This window comes from Cupressus sempervirens, chromosome 1, assembly GCF_028749045.1.
Source record: "Cupressus sempervirens isolate cs-2001-9-10 chromosome 1, ASM2874904v1, whole genome shotgun sequence".
In the NCBI taxonomy this organism is placed as follows: domain Eukaryota; kingdom Viridiplantae; phylum Streptophyta; class Pinopsida; order Cupressales; family Cupressaceae; genus Cupressus; species Cupressus sempervirens.
In genome coordinates, this window is record NC_143118.1 from 283,965,771 (window position 1) to 283,987,626 (window position 21,856).

The 21,856-nt window shown below is 33.5% G+C and overlaps 1 pseudogene; it reads left to right on the forward strand.

Annotated features, from left to right (window-relative positions):
* The first annotated feature begins 18,657 nt into the window (after positions 1–18,657).
* Positions 18,658–21,640, forward strand: LOC149577206 (alpha pinene synthase, chloroplastic-like; annotated as a pseudogene).
* The last annotated feature ends 216 nt before the right edge of the window (positions 21,641–21,856 follow it).

The window sequence follows — 21,856 nt, forward strand, 5'->3', positions numbered from 1 at the left end:
CTTGTCAATTGTTAGCAGTTTATGGATGGGGTTCTCCTACTAGTGATGAGCAGGGAGGTAGTTATCTTTCCTTGAAAGAGTTCCACTCTTTATGGGAGGCTATCTAGATTCTGAGATAGGATTATATGCAGTTGGTAGCCGATAGAGATTATCTTATGGAATGGGGCAGTACAACATACGATGCATTGTTGGCCAAGGAAGATGAGGTGAGTGAGCTTACTTAGTAGCTTGAGGTGACTTTTGAAATTCTTGAGACTACACAGTTAGCTTTCAAGGAGTCATAGTTTCATTTGGCTAAGGTGACCATGGAGTTAGAGCAACTACAGTCTTTACTAGATTATGTACAGTCACAAGCTGTGGTGTTTGATGATCCAAGGATGTCCATGGTTGAGATTGTCAAAGATAGTGGAGATGGGGATGCATCCAACCTTGATACTAACATTGGCATAGCGGGTTCATCCCTACTAGAGTCAGGTTTAGTTGAGTTGGGTGCTGCAGTAGATTGTTGTGGTATGCCTGACATGGTGGTGACCTCTAGCACTAATGGCATGAAGACTAGAGATGTTGTATCAAAGACCATGTGTGATGTTGGTGAGCCGATAGTTGGCATGGTTCCTACTAGTAATACTACTCCCTTGGCGATGTCTTTGGAGGTAGTAGTCAGTTCCAACTTGGTTAGTGATCCATTGCAGTTAGTTACATTTGGATTGCAGTCTGAGCCACTGACTGAGATTGGCGCATTCTATCAGCATTACATTGTAAGGTATGCTCATCAATTTACCTTTGATGACCATGTTGATGAGATGATGATACAGAGATGTACTTTGGTTCCTAGTGCTTATCATCAGTTATGGGATAGTTTAACGCCTCAGGATGAGAGTTGTGATGGGCACGACATGGCGATAGCTTCTACAATTGACAACTTGATAATACATGACTTAGAGTAGGAGTTTCAGAGTGATGCTTCAGCGAGTGTTGTTATTGATCCTACTCCTTTGGCTATGACATCTCCTGACTTAGCTGGTGATCAGTCACAGTGGGTTGTATCACTTGTTCATGGTGAGCTGTTGACTGAGGTTGGTTTTTTTAATCAACATTATATTGCAAGGTATGTACATCAGTTAGCATTTGATCCTTGTGTTGAGGAGTTGATGCCAGGAAAATTTGGTTTGGGTTCCAATTCTTACTATTTATCTTGTGATGGCTTTTCACCATTAGGGCTGCATGGTAGTCATGGTTATGAGACAGTGGTCAGTGATCTATAGAGTTGTGTTGACTGCAGGCATTGTATAGCATGTGGATTCTCCATACTTGGTACAGTTTCATTCGGGAACATTCACCATTGTTGCAGAGTTGGATTCTACATTCTGTATAGGCCAGTTGAATGCATTGATGGTATTTACTATGTTGGTAGTCCACTTTACTTGGGTTTTCATATTCTAAGACTTTGTGTCTCATGGGTTTCTATCTATGAAAGTTGTGATTTTGGCATTTGGTTGAGCTATAATTGTCAGTTTGATTATGGATTCCTCTTGGTCATAATGTAGAGGATATTGCTGGAGCCTGTGTTAATTGGTAGTAGTATAGTTCATGACTACATTTGGGATCCAGGTGGATTGATTGGTTTATTGTTCAGCCATTGCTTGAGGACAAGCAATGTTTGGGAGGGGAGGACTTGTCATGTCCCCTTTTCAAATAATTAAAAATAATAATCTTTGCTAAGGCAGGCAGGCCCAAAAAGGTGAAGTTTTGGGAAAAGGGGATAATCTTTGGAAGCTAATGGACTAATAAATGAAGATTATTATTAAAATATGTTTTATTAAGCCCTCTTGGATGTGAGTTAGGGTTATGCCCTCTTTTAAGGGGTTTGGAGGCATTTTGGGCTGATTCCAGAACTTGATTTTTGCTCATTTCTTTGTTATTCTTTAGTGGCTGCCAAACCTATGGAGAAGGAGACTCAAGAACGGGAGTTTGCAGGTTTCTAGGGAGACCCAAGAACGGGAGTTTGTAGGTTTCTAAGGAGACCCAAGAACGGGAGTTTGCAATTTTCTAAGAAGGCTAAGGATGGGATTTTGAAGCCATTCCATGTGCATGCTCATGCAGAGTTTACCTTTCTGCTGAACAATGCAAATTTGTGGGTTTTCGGTTGTATATTTTGTAAGAGTTTGGTGTTTCCAGTTGAGTATTTCTTATCAGTTTGGGTTGCTTCTGTATATCAGACTTTTAAATATTAAAATAGAGCTGAATATATATATCTGGATATGATTATACTGCTGTGATAGATTATTAATTTTTTATGGTGATTTTGGGTTATTTTGTGCTATTTTCGGGAGCTCGATGAGCATTGTTTTTGTCTTCCGTTTGGGAGCTATTGTGTGCATGTTACACAGATCTGGAAATGTAACTTTATAAGCTGTTATGCTGCTCAAATTTCTATAAAAATTTCCACTTTCAGATTTATTAATAATAGGTGAAGCTGTGAAGCTTTTGGCACTATTTCTGGCATACCCGATTTGGGGTTTATTGAGAAATTGGTGGATCTTTGAAATATTGGTTGTTTGATCTTAAAGATCTGATTAGAGGTTGGAAATATCATACAAAACTAGTAAAGGGACATTTCAAGTACATAGGCCACCATCCATAGGAGGAGCCTCCTTATTTTCTTTCTGTGGAAAGAAAGGGAAACTCTCATTATTAATGGCATACATATTTTTCAAACTTTTAGAGAAAATAGGAAATACACTTATCATTTTTATATGAAATATGAATGTATCATAAAAAAGATTTCATAGGATTTACAAAAAGAGCATTATAAAAATAGTAGAAATGTTAATTTTATGCCATTCCAAACATGTTTATTATTGAAAAGGATTTTAAATTGGATACCTAGTAGCTACAAGAAGGGTATTTATATATTTGCATACATTATGCCAGCAAAAAAACTAATATATTGAGATTTGTCATTGGACTTCTAGATTCACAAAGAAACAAAAGTAGTAAAATAGAGATACCTGAGCAAAAATTAGAGTTTATAGCTCGAGTTTTCTCAATAATAAATAAATAACAGAAATATGGGAAGAACAAGCCTCTACAATTGTTAGAAATTGTATCAATGTCTCAATGACCCCATGCATGTCATTTATTTAGCAATAGCCCCTTGATTAAAAAAATTTAACCCCTATTGTTGGGCATTTAATTTTGAAAGTTTAAGACCATAAGAACATATTAAGAAAATGCTAAAATAATTATGTCAGCTTCTAGAATTTTTTGATTGCATTCATTTTCTAAATCAAAATTATACAAATACATAAGATAAAGAGCTAACTATTATTGCAATGACCATTCCTTCAAAGAAAACCAGTAGCGAGGGCTTCAATCAACACTCTTGTGCGAAGGAAAAATTTACAAGTGGTATTTTTGAAAGCATCTAGTGTCCTTGAAACCAATGAGAATATATGGAATAATAAGTTATTGTTACATACCTGGTCATGTAGGAAAAAATGCCAAAACCCTAATTGGTTCAAGTAAAAAGAGAACATGCATTTTACATTTGTAAATAGAATAGCAATTGTGCCAAACCACAAATCCAAGTATTGGTCTTGTTCTAAGCATGGCATTGTTTGTAAAAAAAACACTCTACTTGTCGACAACCATCAACAGATTCAAAAATAATAGTGGGTCTTTTGGCTATTTATTGTGAGTATCAAGAAATTCTTAGAAAATGAAAATGATCTTGCCTTGTCGAAAGCTCGGCTAGTCAGTTCATTGCGTGGAGGAGATTGTGATTTCAGCTCATTGCTAATGCCAAATGGAGATCAAATTGCTAAATGTTGAAATTTCTATTGTAAGAAAACTTGACTTACTTTATTTGTTTATGCACAAGTCTCTCTATTTAATTCACAATGGTGATGTTGAAGTTCAAAAATATATTTTATCAATATATTGACATTAGACTCATTTAATAACATTAAATGTTATTAATAATACGATAAAATGCTACAATGGTGATGATGAATATAAAATTCAAAATAGACTTTAAAAAAAAAATCACTTTTCAACTTTTAAAATACATTCAAATTAATAAAACTTTTGCAAACATTAGTATATATCCAAAGTTTTAAAATTAATGTGCTCTCTCAAACAAGAGCTCTTATCAAGTTGAAGTCATTACCTTATGAAGGATTGGGAATAAAAAATGGGCTAATATTACAAGAGACAAAGATTTCTGGAATTATATAAGAGAGGGAGTATAAAACATTTGTATGAAGGTGAAAATGTAAAAATTGAAGGTAGAAAATTGTTTAGATGTTTAGGCATTCTAATTGGTGCGAATTACTCTAAACAATAACAAAATATTTAGAAGGCTAAGCAAAATGAGCACTAAAATTTTTTGTGTCATATTAACCATAAAATATATATAAAATTTAAATGATTACATAATTAGTTGTACTTTTTATCTTAACTTAAAGATATCGAGATTTATTTTTGTCAAAATGTGAATTTAAATCCATATAATGCTAATACAATTAATTATTTATATTTTTAAAAAATAAAAAAATAAAATATATGTATATATATCAAGAAATAAATTTATTTAAAATAATATAAGAAATGAAAATTAATTTAGAATTTGTACATGTTATAATATTCAAATTAGTTTTATTACTTATTTTTTTTATTAAAGATATAAAGTAAAAAAAAAATTATTAAAAATAATTATAATAAACTTGTTATTGGATATTAATTAATAATTAATTGAAATAGAATATTTATAGATTTGATTTGGGTAAATGCATCAAGTTTTGGTGACAAAAACATGACACACAAAATGAACTTTTTAAATTCTAAAAGTGCACACGCACTATAGTGCGTGCATGTTTTTTAAAATTTGAACTTTTTATATATGGACTGCAAACCCATGACCATTTCATTTGTTTTTGGTTGCTGCATTCTTTCTCTTCAACAACACACATGGGAGTTGGAAAACTTGAAGAATTTTCTCACTTGCCTCCTCAACATGCTCATTGTCGCCAAAGATCAATATCAGGATCATGTAGTATGTTTTCTACTCTTGTTTTCACATTGTTTTATATGTTTTTGCATTGTTTTGTAATTTTTAGATTGTTTTGTAGAGATTTTTAGTTTTTCTTGAAATTTATTTATTTATTTAGAATGCAATTGGTTTCTTATCAGTAAATCTCAATAATGAACCACCAAATCCCCAGTATGATCCACAAGATCCAAATCAAAACCCTCCACAAGAAGAGCAAGAAATTCTGCAACCTCCACCCATTGAAAGACCTCCTCCTGGCATCCAAGATAACATAATGAATGAAATAGAGAGAGGGAAACATGAATTAGAAGCACTCAATGGTAGGTTGAAAGCTTGTGAAAAAATCAATCCTATGAGAGCACAATTGACATCCTCCCTTGAGTCCATTATGACCCATGTAACATCCAGCTAAAAGGTTCCCTATCCAATGTATTTCTTAAAGAAATTGAATTATGAATTTGTGCTAAGGGAGATCCTCAATTATTCTGATATATTAGAATCTCAAGGTAGAGGTGGGTGGTCATGATTTGAGAAGTTGGTGGCATGTCATAACCCTGATGTAGTTAGGGCACCTATTGTCAAGTCATAGGATGAGCATGTGATTATTCCTTTAGTTGTGAAGGAACATTTAGAGACTAGTACTCTAGGGACTACTAATACTTTGATGTAGACCATCATTCATTGTGCCAGTTCATTAGTTGAGGAGGAGCCTTATGTGCATCGTGGTGACATGTGCACATCATGTGGATCCTTATGCACATTTGGCAGTCATGTTAGAGAGAGTATGGATGATGGGTTAGTCACAAATGAGTTCCTTAGTGACACATTTGGCATTGACACATAGGAAAATTATAATTATAATAAACTAATTTGATCACATTTCATATGTATAGTGAATGACTAATTAATTAGCATGCAATCACATTGTTCAAAATTGAGGGAAAGAGTGTTGATGTCCCTAGTGCAGATTCCTTGACCCCATTTTATGTCACATCAATGAAGCGAGAGGTATGTATTGATTTAATCATTTAAATTAATACATATATTTATTAAGTAATCATATGAAGGATTGACAAAAAAATTTATCCGTGTGCATCAGTTCTCTACTGGACTATCAACATTCACAAGGGACTCTGAGCCTAGGCATGATACATGTTTCGTAGAGGTACATTTGTTTCATGTTAATTTAATTCATTTGATTATATTTGTTTCATGTTTCATGTTACATGTAAATTTTATTATATGACATGCAGTTGTCGACGTTTGAGACTCCTCATCTTCGCCAGTCCATCGATTGTAGAGTTGCTTTCACGATGGCTAGTTTAGAGCCATTGACCAAGGTATGAAAGAATTTTCTTAGTTTTAGTTGTTGTTTATAATAGTTAGTATTTAAATTTCAAATGTTAATTATAAGTGATTATATTGATTGAATTGTTGTAGGGTTTTATTACACTCGATCATTCGTGAGCCTTTGTGGTGGATGTGTAGAGTGACTATTTGATCGTGGTAAGAAAAAAATTAATTTTGTGTGTATATATATTAGATTTCAATGTATAATAATAATTAATACATATCTACCTTGTTTGTCTCAATTCTAGTTAAGAAGAGCCTAAACAAGAGGAAGAGTGAGTGTGTGAGGAAGACCCCATCATCCCCATCATCTCCCTCCACACAATGATCAACGACCTCTAGGGATTTGTTTCCTTCCCCTCATTGGAAGAAAAAGATATAGGGATAGAAACACATGTACAGGAATTAGTAGACATATATATATGTTGGATTTTATATTAGTGGACATATTTGATATACCTTTGATGTATAAATGACATTTTATATTTGATGTATGACATATATTTGATGCATGACATTATTAGACTTATGACATTATTGGTTATCATAATATATTATATGTTCATTCACGTATGGGATGAATGCACAAAGTTGAGTTGCAATTTCGCAGAAGTCGAATCCATAGAATGAGACCTCTTACAAATGAGTACCCAATTTTAAAAAATGGGCACTCATTTTTGGCTCGGGTACCCAACCCTAAATTTAAAAAATGGGCACCCATTTTTTAAAAATTCAAGTCCCTATTTTTTAAAAATTGAGTACCCATTTTTTAAAAGTAAAAAATGATTACTCATTTCTAAAAATTTCATTGTTTTTAGTTTTGGGGCGATTTCACATAGCACTTTTAGTTTTTCAAAATGGGTACCCATTTTTTGAATTTTAAATAATGGGTGCCTTTTCTTACAACATGAGGCAAGATTTTTTTTTTGCCTTGGATTTTGGTTTGGGACAAGCTTGGTGAGACCGAGCCTATGCCTTGGCCTCTCAAGATTTGACTAAGGGATTGAATTGAAAAATTCATGCTTTGCCATAATTTTTAGAGGGTCTTCCTGATCAAATATTTTAACAAAACAAAAATCCATTAGAGCTCTCACTGTCTTGATTTTAGAAATATAAATTTTATAGTGTTATGATTTTATTTACCATTTTTGTATTATTTTTTAATCAAAGGTGGTACCTAAAAGTAAAATAGCAATGTTCACTAAAACTTTAATAACTTTTTTATTTTATGATTTTTATTAAATTAATTTATATATCATCAATCTATATTCAATTCTTTTAAGTTAATTTATTTTTTGAAAAAAGTGAAATTTTGATCAAAGTATGGTGTCCGTACACGAGAGGTTTTAAAATTTACCTTTATAGCCAATTAAAAATTAATTTAAAAAAATATTCATTAAAAAATTCAAGAAAATATTATCATGAATCTTTGGTGTGTCAAGTAACTATGTTTAAAAGGATTCACAAAAAAGTTATTTAGTTGTGTCAAATTATGGTTTTCGTACACAACCATGGTATGGTCCTGAAATAGGCATTTTAAAAAAAGGGTTTCTAAAGATCCATACCAAATAAATAATCTATCATATGGGTATACAAATAAATTACATATTTAAAAAGAAGATCTCAGGCACTAAAAATTTTAATAATGAATTTTTTTAAATATTTTATCTCTAAATGGCTCATATTTTGGCATCAATTGAGTAAATATTTCAAAAACAGGAAAATCACTTCCACTTTTTGGCCAAAAGTTAGATCCAACTTCTTGCACTGACCCTATGACATTATTGGTTATCATAATATATCATATGTTTCTTTACATATGAAATTAATAGTTATCATAATATATATCTTTTTTTTCTTATTTACGTTTTAAGTACATTTCATGTATTTCATTTTAATGTAATTTGCATCCAAAATGATGCAGGGTGCTCACACCAAAAGCTAGTGGATACCCAACAAGAACACTTTTAAGGCAAACTACCTTTCCCACCTTCCTAAGTGTCTTCAAATACTGTTTCCAAATTTTTTACAACATTGAACAAAATTCTACCCAACTTCACAAAACTATTTTTCCACTTTCCCTATTCAATACTTGGGAAGCAATAAGGGAAAAATGAGCAAATTTGAGAAATGGATCATAATCAACTTCTTGCTTCAAACTAACACGTTAAACACTTCAAGGAATACCTAATAACCATCTCACAAACTTTAGTATTTTATCTATTTCATGCTTCCAAGACATTCTTCAACTTCCTACGAGTAAAAATAATCTTCCAACATCCTATCACTATATTTTCTTTGCAACAACATGTAATTTGCTGATTTTCAGCCAACTCTTTACAAAGGGAAGTGATTATGTTTCATACCCATGAAATGGCTATTAAAACAACCAAGAAGATCCTTAACATCTTCCACTAACTCCATTTAGTGATAAAATGTAGGTAAAGTGATGTTTTAGTCTGACAAAGTATGAGTTTTCTACTCTAAATAAGAAGTAATGATATTTGACAATAACTCAATGATACTAGATACAAGTTTAACATCAACAATGATTCCTTGCCATATAAAAAGAACTTAATAATCACCATCATGTTATGCCTTGTTTAAATTCATAGAGGGTATTTTCATCATTTGACATCCATTTCAACTGATTACCAGTTGGTTTGATTGGTTACAAGGTTAATTTCAATGTTTTCCAAAAAATTGCTAAATTTGCCAAAAAGTTGTTAGCAACTTTTATTGCAAAATGCAATTTTTGCACTAGCTCTTCCTAGAACTTAACCAAGTTATTTTTGATAACACATAGGACCTATATAAGGTGTAATGACTCTCAAAGCACTTATTGCATCAACTAATTAACAAAAACAACAACAAAAAAGAAAAATCCTTAGGACTAAGGCAACTTGGGTTTATAGCTGACCTCAAGTTCCTTGACCTTACAAATAAGGATTACCTTATTACCATAAAATAATAACATGTTCAAATGAGGTGTATGATCACCCCTTTACCTTCTATCATGTGTCTCCATCGTTAGATGAGATGACATATCTAGTTGCCACCTAGGTGCCTTGCACCACAAGTTTCAGCATCACCCAATATGGTATTGCCAAATCAAAATGAAATCCAAAATACAAAAAGAGAGAGAGGTTATTTTAGGTCTCTGAAATATGGTCTTTTAGCACCTAGAATTGCATCCATACCTCACACCAAGATATGCTCTGTCAAAATCACTACCCTATGGCATTTAGTGACTCTTAGGGATGACTCGATTCAGTGTTCCTGACAATGTTCAAGCCTTCAATAGGATGGGATGATCTTGGGGCTATGATTTATCCTGCCACCCAGAGCTAATGAAATAGATAGTTTTATCCTACGATGAATGGTGAAAGAGATTTGACAGTTGGCAACTTTGTACTAGCCAACACTACAAGTTTTAGCATCACCTGAGATGGGGTCACAAAATATCAATGGAATCAGATCTCCAAATAAAGAGAGAGGTCACTATAGGTCTCTATAACACGACCCTCTAGAACCCAAAATTGCATCCATACCTCACACAAGCTTCAAGATATGCCCCATCAATGATCACTGCACTATGGCATTTAGTGACTCTTAGGGACGATCAGTTTGGCATGCCCAACAACATTTGAGAACTCAATGGGATAGGAGGATCTTGGGGATAGGGTTTGCGCAAACACTTAGAGCTAACATGATAGATAGCTCGACCCCACGATAAACGATGAGAGAGATTTGACAGTTGGCAACTTTGTACTAGCCAATACTACAAGCTTTAGCATCACCACACATGGGGTCACAAAATCTAAACAAAATAAGATTTCCAAAAAGAGAGAGAGGTAATTGTAGGTCTTTACAAAATGGTCTTGTAGCACCTAGAATCACATCCATACCTCACACTAGCTCTGAGATATACCCCGTCAAAGATCACTGCCCTATGGCATTTAGTGATTCTTAGGGTCAATTCAATTTGGCATGCCTGAGAATGTTTGAGAACTCAACAAGATGAGAGAAAATTGGGGATATGGTTTACTCAAACACTTAGAGCTAATTGAATAGACAGTTTGATCCCATGATGAATGGTAAGAGAGATTTGGCACTTGGCATCTTTGTACTGGCCAACACTACAAGTTTCAGCATCACCCGAGATGGGGTTGTAAAATCTAAATGGAATCGGATCTCCAAAAAGAAAGAGAGATTATTTTAGGTCTCTACAATGTAGTCCTATAACACAAAAAATCACATCCATACCTTGTGCGAGATGCAAGATATGCCCTATCAAACAACACTGCCCTATGGCATTTACTGACTCTAAGGATCAAAACGGTTTGGCATGCTCAAGAATGTTTGAATGCTCAATGGGATAGGAGGAGCTTGAGGCTAGGGCTCATCTAGCCTACAACCCCATTCTACCCATAGCATCAATTACCCTATGTCCCTAGGGGTCCTAGGGCACCTAAGGACACACATCACAAATTAATGGGTACAATGGGGTTTTTGGCTTGATAATGACTCCATTAGACCCATTGCATTGATTATCCTATGTCCCTTGGGGTCCTAGAGCTGCTAAAGACACATGTCATGATCCAGTGGGTCGAATGAGGTCCTAAGCTAGCCCATGACCCCATTTGACCCATTACATTGATTATCCTATGTCCCTAAGGGTACTAGGACCATTAGGGACACATGTTGTGATGCAATTAGTCGAATGGGTTCATGAGCTAGCCTAAAACCTTATCAACCCATAGTATCAATTAATGGGATAAGCTATGACCCCATTCAACCCATTCCATCGATTACCATTCTAGGGTTAATATCTTTATTCTAGCCAATCCACCTATAGATAAAGGTTTAAATGGTAGCTAAGAATCTCCCAAGAACCATAATAGTGATTTCCTTAATGAGGCTTTCAAAAAAGGAATCAACAATGATAAGTTTATCAACCTAAATAATCCTTTTTTTGAAGAAGATTTTGAAGTAGTACCCTCAGGCTATTGTCTACCCAATTCCCTAATAGATTGCAAACCATTTTTTGGTTATTATAAGGACAAGCCCAAGGATAATCTTATAGCTTTATCCCCAGTATACCTTAATGCGCAACAACTATCTCTTTATACCATTAATGAAAGAGTAGAATAGTTTAGGAAAGCACCCAAAAAATCCCTTAATAGAGATAAGGTTCTAGCCGAGACATTGAAATCAATATTCTTCCACAAAAATATTAACAAAGATCTTCTAGATTGTTTTAAAAGACTCTAAAAGAATAAGAAATCTTTACAATATAAGTGATACACTTACATAGCTAGAATTTGAATGGGCTTGAGATGTCTGGTAAAAAGTACATGGTTAGGAAATGGTGTGATAATCTTATGAAAAAGGACATTATATGTCTTCAAGAGATTAAGATGATTGATCGCAGGGAGTCCCATGACTCTTCTTAGGAGAACTATGATGTAACCAATATCATCTATCATGTACCTCCGAGTCATGTAAACTTTTCTAGCTCATTTTTTGGTAGGAGGTCAGGCAAGAATGATCTTCTCTTACACTACACCTTTTTCCTCATGTTCATGCTCCTTATACCAGCTATCTACTATGTCATAAGTTATTTTTTGGAATTGGTCTGTAGATGGTAGGCAAAAATATTTCTCTCTATGGTTGGTGTGTATGTCTAGAACCATGCCCACTATGATGCTTCTCACAACCTTCTCCTTTGTCATTTAATGATGGTCTAGTGCCATGATCAACTCTAAAGATTCAATAGATATGGGATGCAAAGCTTTGTTCACTAACCCACATAGGATTAGTCATGAGATCATATGTAATCTCTCCCTCTATTTGTTGCACAAAAGAAAGAATGTGTTCCAATCTATATGTCCAATTTTGTTGTGTAGGAGATCAGAATGCTTGTCTACAAATTGTGATTTCTTTGCGGCAACCTGAAACTTAAAGGCAACTAGATGGTGTGATCTTTATTATAATAGAGGATGATGAGGATGTCATTTTGACCAACATAGGAGACATGCATCACTATATCAATGTCAAAAGACTCAAAAGACACTAGTTGACATGACCAAATTGGGAAAAAATGAGAAAAGTTTATAGAAGAATGTAAAAATTGACAACAAGCCTTTAAAGTGCATATGTGCATAGTGAGAAAGGTGCACATTGTGGTCCTATAGTATTGATTTCGACACATGCAAAGTAGACCATGTGTGAAGGTGCACATGCTACTTTTGGGTGATGAACAAAGTGTTTAGTCAACTAATTTCATAATTTGCGCCTATGACACCATATGAAGCTTGTAGAGGTATGCATTTGCACCCCCAAATTTACCTTAGGAGCTCATAAGAAAAAACACATAGATAGCTGTGAAGGTATGGTCACCAATGGACTCTAACCAAGGACCATTGGACTCCTACTCTCTAAGGTGTTGGCTTTTAATTTAACAATGTTTGAATAACCATGTAGTTGAAACACACTACATCCTAGCGAAGATAACTCTTATGATGCATGCACTTTTATTAGAACCCAAACCAATTATAAGGCCATACTCCTTCTACACTTTAGGCTCTACAAGACCTAGGTGGGGAGACCTTAGATTCATCCATATGTCCAGTGCTAAAACAAAAACCTTAGTAGACTTTGACCAAGGACCATAGGACTCCTAATCTCTAAGGTTTTGGCTTTTGATTTAACAATGTTTGAATAACCATGTAGTTGAAACACAATACATCTTAGGGAAGATAACTCCTAGGATGGATGCACTTTTATTAGAACCCAAACCAATTATAAGGCAATACTCCCTCTACACTTTAGGCTCTACAAGACCTAGGTGGGTAGACCTTAGATTCATCCATATGTCTAGTGCTAAAACACAAACCTTAGTAGACTCTGACCAAGGACCATAGGACTCTTACTCTCTAAGGTGCTGGCTTTTGATTTAACAATGTTTGAATAACCATGTAGCAGAAACACAATACATCTTAGGTAAGATAACTCCTATGATGGATGTACTTTTATTAGAACCCAAACCAATTATAAAACCATACTCCTTCTACACTTTAGGCTCTACAAGACCTAGGTGGGTAGACCTTAGATTCATCCATATGTCCAGTGCTAAAATATAGACCTTAATATAAATAAAGTAGATTAAAACCCAAAATGCTTCTATACTCATGCAATAACAAATGTTTTCATTAATTAATTCAAAAACCTATTCATTCACAAGAAAAGTGCGGGCTATCGATTTAGCTCTACAAAAGATTAAAGGGAAATGGATTTTGATATTTTATTTACATTTCAACATAACCCAGATATGAAAAAACAAGAGTATACAATTCCCCACCTAAGATCACTTCCCTATCCATTAGGTGTTACTCAAAACAAAACATACATCATGATATTGAAGATCTATCCATTTAATTTATAAATGAGACATCATTTTTCTCAATGAATCTTCTACTCATCAAGATCCTTCCATGAGACATACAACCTAGTCAAAATACACTTAACATTTACATGATTCCATGAATCAATAGAAAAAATACAATGACATAAAACCCTAAATAAATTGTAATTGAGATTTGGGTTCTTTATCCACAAATCACAATGAACTGCACAACTCGGATTTAAGAGACAAGATTCACCATGAAACTATAATTTGACAATTACTGCATTGTATAGAGAACTTTCTCAAACATCTAGGAATGAACCCTCTACAATGAGAGAAAGAAGTAAGATATAGAAGTGGAAAAAATCGTAGATCTGATTTGATGATGTCATTTCTCCACTTGAATCTCTTCCATCTATTGAAAAGAAAGCTTCTCTCCTATCTCCTCAACTAAAATCTTGTTATCATTTCACGATGCATGACCCATTTCTGCTAGAAATGGGGACCCCGTAGTAATTTTTTTTCTTTCCTAGACCCCTAGAATGGGGTTTAGGTCATATTCGTGACTCTACCTAGATTTTATGTCTTTCCTGGAACCCTTCTTGAAAAACCCAATTGTCTAATTTAAGTAATTTGGACAAGAAATGTGTTTAAAAGGTTAAGGCACACACTAGTGCACCTAGCACACATGTGCACCTATCATGGGTACGAAAGTGCAAATGAATACACTTTGGAGGTGCACATCTATGTAGGTGCACACATTCATAGAGGTGTGCATGGTCTCAGGTATACAAATACTCAAGACCGCCCCTCCCCTTGTTCACTTTTCTCTATAGGGTATTTACAAGTGTACCTCCACAACTATCTAAGTGTGCTAAATTCCTCCTCTCCTACACAAAGCATGGTCAAAACCATAAGAAAGGTGCACACCTCTACACCTATTCTAGGTTCCACACCTTTATTTTCATCTTTAAAAACTTAAGAAACACTAATTCCTTAGGGAAAGGTGCACATGTGCACACCTACCCATGGTACATAGGTGCATGCCTTTCACAAAATTGAAATAATGAACTTATAATGGTGAGCATATGTGCACCTAGATAAGGTGTGCATATAACACCATTTAAAATTGTTCAACCTAACCATGAGTAATGGTGCACACATACGCACCCCATCAACATGCGCTAGTGTGCACCCTTAACCTTGCAAAACCTTTAGTCCCTTTGCACATGAAATGTGCAAAGTAACACACATGTGCATATGTGCACCCTATCTTGGTGTGTAAATGTGTACATGTGCAACTATGCTTAATAATTACTCTTGAGTCATTTAGTGCACCTAGTGCACCTATCAAAGTGCACATATGTGTTAAATTGAACAAATAGAGTTAAATGGGTGATTTAACTAGTTTTGCAAGGGTTTTGGTTTTCTGGGTCTAGTTTTTTAGCAATTAGGGTTTTGCTTGGGTTTAATTTTCACCTCTTAGGAGTATTATATTTACAATTTGTGTAGATAAAATGGCTTCCTCCTCATTCTTTCTTGCAAAGATGATGGCTCCAAAACTAGTTGTTTTCAAATTTCAAGGTCCACCAATGAAATCATGCTTTTAGGATGCACATTCAAAGGTTAGAGATACTGAGTTGGGACATATAGATTGGTATGCATTCCTAGTACTTTGCAACAAGCTGAAGGAGATGTCTATGATAGTCTCAAAACTTATTAGATTAGCCTTGCTTAATGTAGCCTCACATCCCACATCAGTGCAATCTTCAGAGTTGATCATGGACTTAAAAGACAACTATGTTTCAAAAGAAAGAGTTGTGAAGAGTATAACAAGGGAGATAATCTTGGACTTAAGAACAAGGAACATTGAGAAAGTCTTCCATCTTTTGAGAGTGGATCAATATGTGAAAATTACTTAACATCAAGCCAAAATATGGTATATGGAACATGAAAAGGAAACTAAAGAGATCATAAAATCATCATTCTTGATTGACAGAACACAGGTGGGAAGGAGAGTAGGCAAGGTTGATATGACCAAAGGATACATGAAGGATGATATTGAATACACCATTATGCTTCTAAGCAGGGTTATGGGTCTACTAGTAGTCAAGCACACGAATATATGAATGGTACATTTTGTCAAGACCATCAAAATAGCTAAAATGCCAATTGATTGGGCCACAATACCTAAGTGAAAACTTAGATGAGCACTTGGTAGGAGTTAAAGCCAACCCCAAGTTTTACATGACATCATACTTAGTATATTTACTTGTAGCAAGGACAACCAACTATCTAGGATTGTATAAGAAGGGAAGCATGCAAGATGCTAATGCCTAACCTTATGTGGTATATCACTAGTTGGAAAAGAAGAATCTCTGAGATCAGAGCAAGGAATACAAAATATTGAATGATGCTTTCACTTTTGCAATCATCTAGTTCTTTCAAGGTGATTATCCCAAGAGGATGTTAGTAGAGGCAGTAGCAAGGATTGCAGAGATGGGTGCCTATTAAATCCAATTCAAAAAATTCACATAACTAAGGGTAGTAAGTACAATGTTGAATTCGAAGAAACTCTCGAGATATCCATTGGATAGGCTCATTTTACTAGAGATTGCAAGATAAATCACATTTGCATATGACAAAGTAAGGAAACAACATAAGAAGACCTAGGTATGGCCTATCACTATAGGTCCATTTGAAGTTGAGTGGAAGTAGGGTATCATGACCTTTGATATAGAATGGGATCAATATCCCATAGAAGATTACAGCTCCCCTCACCCATTCTTTGAAAATATTTTCAAAATTAAACTTTTGGCAGGAAAACAATTTATTCATGAAGATGCAATAGAGTATCATTGGATGAACATGATAGATGACTATGATATTTGAATTAGGGATTATTGTAGGATGACTTTATATCTGCCAGGAAGTGCCTCGAAGATAAAGATCCTAGTAAAGATCGATCAACAAGACACTCAAGAGGTCTTAGATCCCTTGTACAATCAGGATAAGATATTTGATAGACCAATTATGAATAATCGAGAAGATCACTGCCAAAAATAAGGTCATGGAAGGACTTCATGAAGATATTTAGAAGTTAAAGAGCTAGTCTCAACAGCAAATTTTGGATGCAGAGATGTATTATGATGCCATTTCCCTTGATATTTTTGAAGATGAGTCAAAGATAAAGCTTAAGTCAGTACAAGTAGTAGTTGAACAATTCTGAAGAACTTTTGAAGATGCTTTTTCTGATGAAGATATTAAATAAAAAATTAAGATTGAAGAGGTATTGTTGAGACTTGATGCTAGACTTGATGATTTTGTAGAAACTCGAATGGATATCACTAACTATTGGAAAATAGTTGGGAATAAATATGAGTCTTTAGATTCACTAGAACCTTTCCAAGTGATGGAGACTATAGAGAAATTCAAGAGAAAACATCCAAACATCACTTTGGTATAAAGGGGAAGAAAACCTAGAAGTTAGAAGTTTAGTTTTAACACTTGGGAAAATTTTGGATTTTTGAACCTGCTGCATAGGTGTGTTGCTTCCTAGGTGTACTACTTTTGAGGTGCACCAGAAAAATTTAAGTAGTCAAAGGTACACCAACAGTTAATTTCCAGTTCCAAATTTAGAGCTTTCCATGCATTAGAATCACATTTTGACGACAGTTTAACTCATAGAAACATTAAGAGAAGGCCAAGCTTCCATTTTTAGATCTTGCAATGACTCCTAGATCCTCTTTTAGCTTCCTTCTTCTTATCCACTACTTCTTTCTTTTTTTTTAAATATGTAAAGGTTCATGTAGTTATTAATTGATATAAACAAGGGTGGAGTCATATTTTAGCACCATTTAGGGAGCAAGTTTGTACATAAATAGATTTGTTTTATTAGTTTTAAGCATAATTTTTCCATGAAGAGATCTCTCACTCTCAACACAAATTGTACAGATAATTTCTTATAAATTAAGGAATGTAACATGTATTCTAGGCTGCTATTCTGATGCAATAATATATGCTCTTGGTGCTCTCATTCTGAGTGTAGTTATTCTTGTTGAAGTGTGTTATTTTTGTGGATTCTTGTTCATGATAATAATGGAGAAAATAGTTTTATTATGTTGATTTGATCATGCAATATTTTTAAAATTCTGGTGTTTGTCACGTGTTGACAAATTCCACTGGCATACAGAGTTGGAGAAGCAATCACCCTATTCTTCCTACATAGCTTCTCGTCTCCCATAAGCACACTTTCTGTATCCTTGCAATTTGATAAGAGGTGAAATATCTTTCAGTTTTACTAATTTTCCATCAATAATTGCATCAGTGGATTTGAGGAAGTGCAACTCATACTTTCATTGGTTTCCTACCCGATCTTTTCAATGGTTTAAATTGCAGATGTGTTGTTGTTGGAATTATGATATATTTGTCATTAGTGCAAACACTTATTCAATTCTGAATGCTTACTGAACTCATCACTTAGTCTACAGTGTATACCAAGCATTCAGTGGTTACCTTATAAGTTCAGTAGGTAAATAGTTCTTACCAAGCATTCCAAAGTATACCCAGTGAATGGGCAGTTCAACAATGTTTACTGAGAAAAGCAAGGTAAATGAAGAACTCTGTGTTTACCAAGAAAAGCAAGGTAAATGAAGAACTCTATGTTTACCAAGAAAAGCAAGGTAAATGAAGAACTCAGTGTTCACTGAGCACAGGAAGGTAAATGAAAAACTTAGTGTTGATCGAGCAAAAGAAGGTAAATAAAGAACTCAGTGTTCACTGAGCACAGGAAGGTAAATGAAGAACTCAGTGTTCACCAAGCACAGGAAGGTAATTGAAGGACTCAATGTTCACTGCACATAGCAAGGTAAACAAAAAAATTAGCTTCTACCAAGTGACACTATATCTACCAAGTCACCAATGGTTACCGAGTTCCAAGCAGTATTATGTGGCTAGTATGAAATGAGCCTCTACTTCTATCGAGTGCATGATGATGACTCTGAATCCTTCGACTCCACAGATATCCCATTTCTATAGGTATGATAGGCTTTACTATACTTTATTATATGAAAGGCTTTACTCTACTTTATTATATGAAACTATTTTTTGTTTCTGGTTGAAAATATACGACTTTATTTCCACATCACCATGCAACTTAATGTTTTTTATTACTATTATTATTTTAAGTAGATATGATGTAATGGTAGATGTATTAGAAAAGTTCAAAGAAAAAGATGGAAAGTTCTTTCATTGCCCCACTCAATCAGAGGAGGAGATAAAGAGTATAGTAAGCTTGTTTCAAGTTTCATTGATTGCGTTCCCAGAGGAGAAAATAACGGACGAAGCTAAAGACTTTTCTACTATGTACTTTAACCAAATCCTGAAAAAGACTCCCACTTTTAGTGCCAATCTTCTACAAGAGGTAGTAATGATGCTGGTGGTCATTGAAAAAGAAAAGATGCTATGTTTTCCGTTATAATGATGCTTGTTTCTGTTAGAATGTTAGAATGTAGGAAATATAGGAAAGTTATTTTGTTTAAACTCTAATGCAAACAATATCGTGCACAGATATCACATAACTTAGAGAATGGTTGGCACACCAATTTGCCAAGATTGGAAGCAAGGAATTATATGGATATATATGGAGAAAATAGCTCATGGCTCAAGTAACTAAACTATTTTTAATTTTGAATAACAATAGGAACATGTATCCTCATTTTCTATTCCAAAATAACTATTTCAGAATAAAAATTCCAATTCTTGTATTTCTATTCCTGCAACCAAATAGACTAGAGTAATATTCTTACATATTTTTACTTTCAATGACTAATTTTCAGGAACAAGGATAATCAGAAGATTTTATATCTAGCTAAATTGGATTTTAATATTATGCAATCATTGTATCGAGAGGAACTTCAAATGATCAATAGGTAAGTTGATTGAATGATATTTAAACTACTTTTAAAATTGATAACACTTAATCATTTTATTAGTATAGGGTTGTTTGAATCTTTCATCTTGAATTGAATATTTGAATTAGGATATGCATATATATCTACAAAATAATGTTTACAAATTTGTAAGATTACTTTTTTCTATGCTTATAAAACATTTTTATTTTATTTTATAATTTTACATTGTATTTTTATGTAGTTGGTGGACTATTTTATTTATATCTTTTATTTATGAAATTTATTTGTGTTTATCATGTTTAGATGGTGGAAGGAGTCAAAATTATATACATTGGAGTTTTGTAGACATAGACATGTGGAATATATCTTTTCGGCATGTGCAATTACAGTTGAACCTAAATATTTATCTTTTAGAATTGCCTTTGCAAAATTCTATACCCTTGGAATAGTTATAGATGATATTTATGACACGTATGGAACACTTGATGAACTTGAACTTTTTAGTGTCACCTTTAATAGGTATGAATTTATTTATGAACTATTTGTTTAAATTTTTTTATTTTATAAAATATTATTAATACAAAGTATTGACATTTGGTTTAGGTGGGATTCCCCTCCTATAGATCACCTTCCAAAATATATGAAAATTGCATACCATGCACTTTATGATGCAATTAATGAAAGTGTACATGAGGCACACAAGATTCAAGATAGAGACACTCTCCACCATGCTCGAAATGCGGTATAAATAAATACTCTTTATATTAGATGCTTGTCATCAATTCCTTCAAAAAATTATTTGTTTATAATACTACTTTGTTTTCAAGGTGTATATTTTTCATTTTATTTTCAAGAAAATCAGAATAAAACTATTGAATACACTATATATAAAATATGTGTACTATTTTTTAAATATCAATTATTACTAAAATTGATTTATTGCAATTTATTTCAAAATTAATTAAAATAAATTTTTTTTTTACTTCTCTATTTTCCATTTCTTCCATTCATCGAGTAATGACACACACCTGTTTCTTATATGTATGTTAAGTACAACTCACTATGTATTTTTTATTTAATTACAATGCACATTTCTTTATAATAGAGTATATCAAAAGAGTTTTTTAAAGAGTGCATACATTTTCCTTAATATGGTTATTTTGAAAATCAGGTTAGTATTGATTAGGTTAATGTACTCAATTATTAAGATTAATTTATATGGTTGGATTTTCAATAAATTACATTTTATTGCAGTGGGATGGTTATTTAGATTCTGTGTGGAAAAAAGCTAAGTGGCTTTCTACTAGACATATACCAAATTTAAGTACATACTTAAAAAATAGAGTAGAGAGTGCAGTCTCTTGTATAGCTATATTGCAAGCACTATTAACAGTAGATAAAATTTTAGAAGACTATCTTCAAAAAATTAATTATCCATCAAGGTTCAATGACCTTTTGGGACTGGCTGTGTGATTAAGAGGTGATATTCGAACATTCAAGGTATGTAATATTGTACCAATCAAAATATAGTATTTTTATTTATAGAGAAACTATAAAGTTATTTTTTTAAGAAGATTTAATCATTATCATAATGAAAACTAAACTAAACAATTTTTGAAGGCCGAGGCAGCTCGAGGAGAAATTGCTTCATCCATAGCATGTTATATTAGAGATCACTTAGAATCTAGTGAGGAAGATGCATTGAAGTCCATCAACTCTATGTTAGATGGACATATGAAAGAATTGAACATGGAGCTTTTCAAACATAATAAGATCCCAACATGCATCATGGATATTTCTTATGACACATTAAGGTTTGCTCTACTTTTCTACAAAGAGAGAGATGGATTTAGCATTTCTAGTAAAGATATGAGGAATCAAGTCAAAAAAAATCTCATTGATCCCATCATCATGTAATATTAATAATTTATGGGGTACTATTATTATGAAAAAAAATTTCAAGTATAAAAAGATTTATAAATTCTCTATAATCAAGTGATAGAGGATAATAAATCTCTAGGTTATTTCAGTGTATTAGTTTGTTTTCATGTATTTGAAAATTTATTCCCTACTATTGTTCCTGATTTTGATCATGACATATGAATCTCACATTTTTTCTATGCTACAAATATG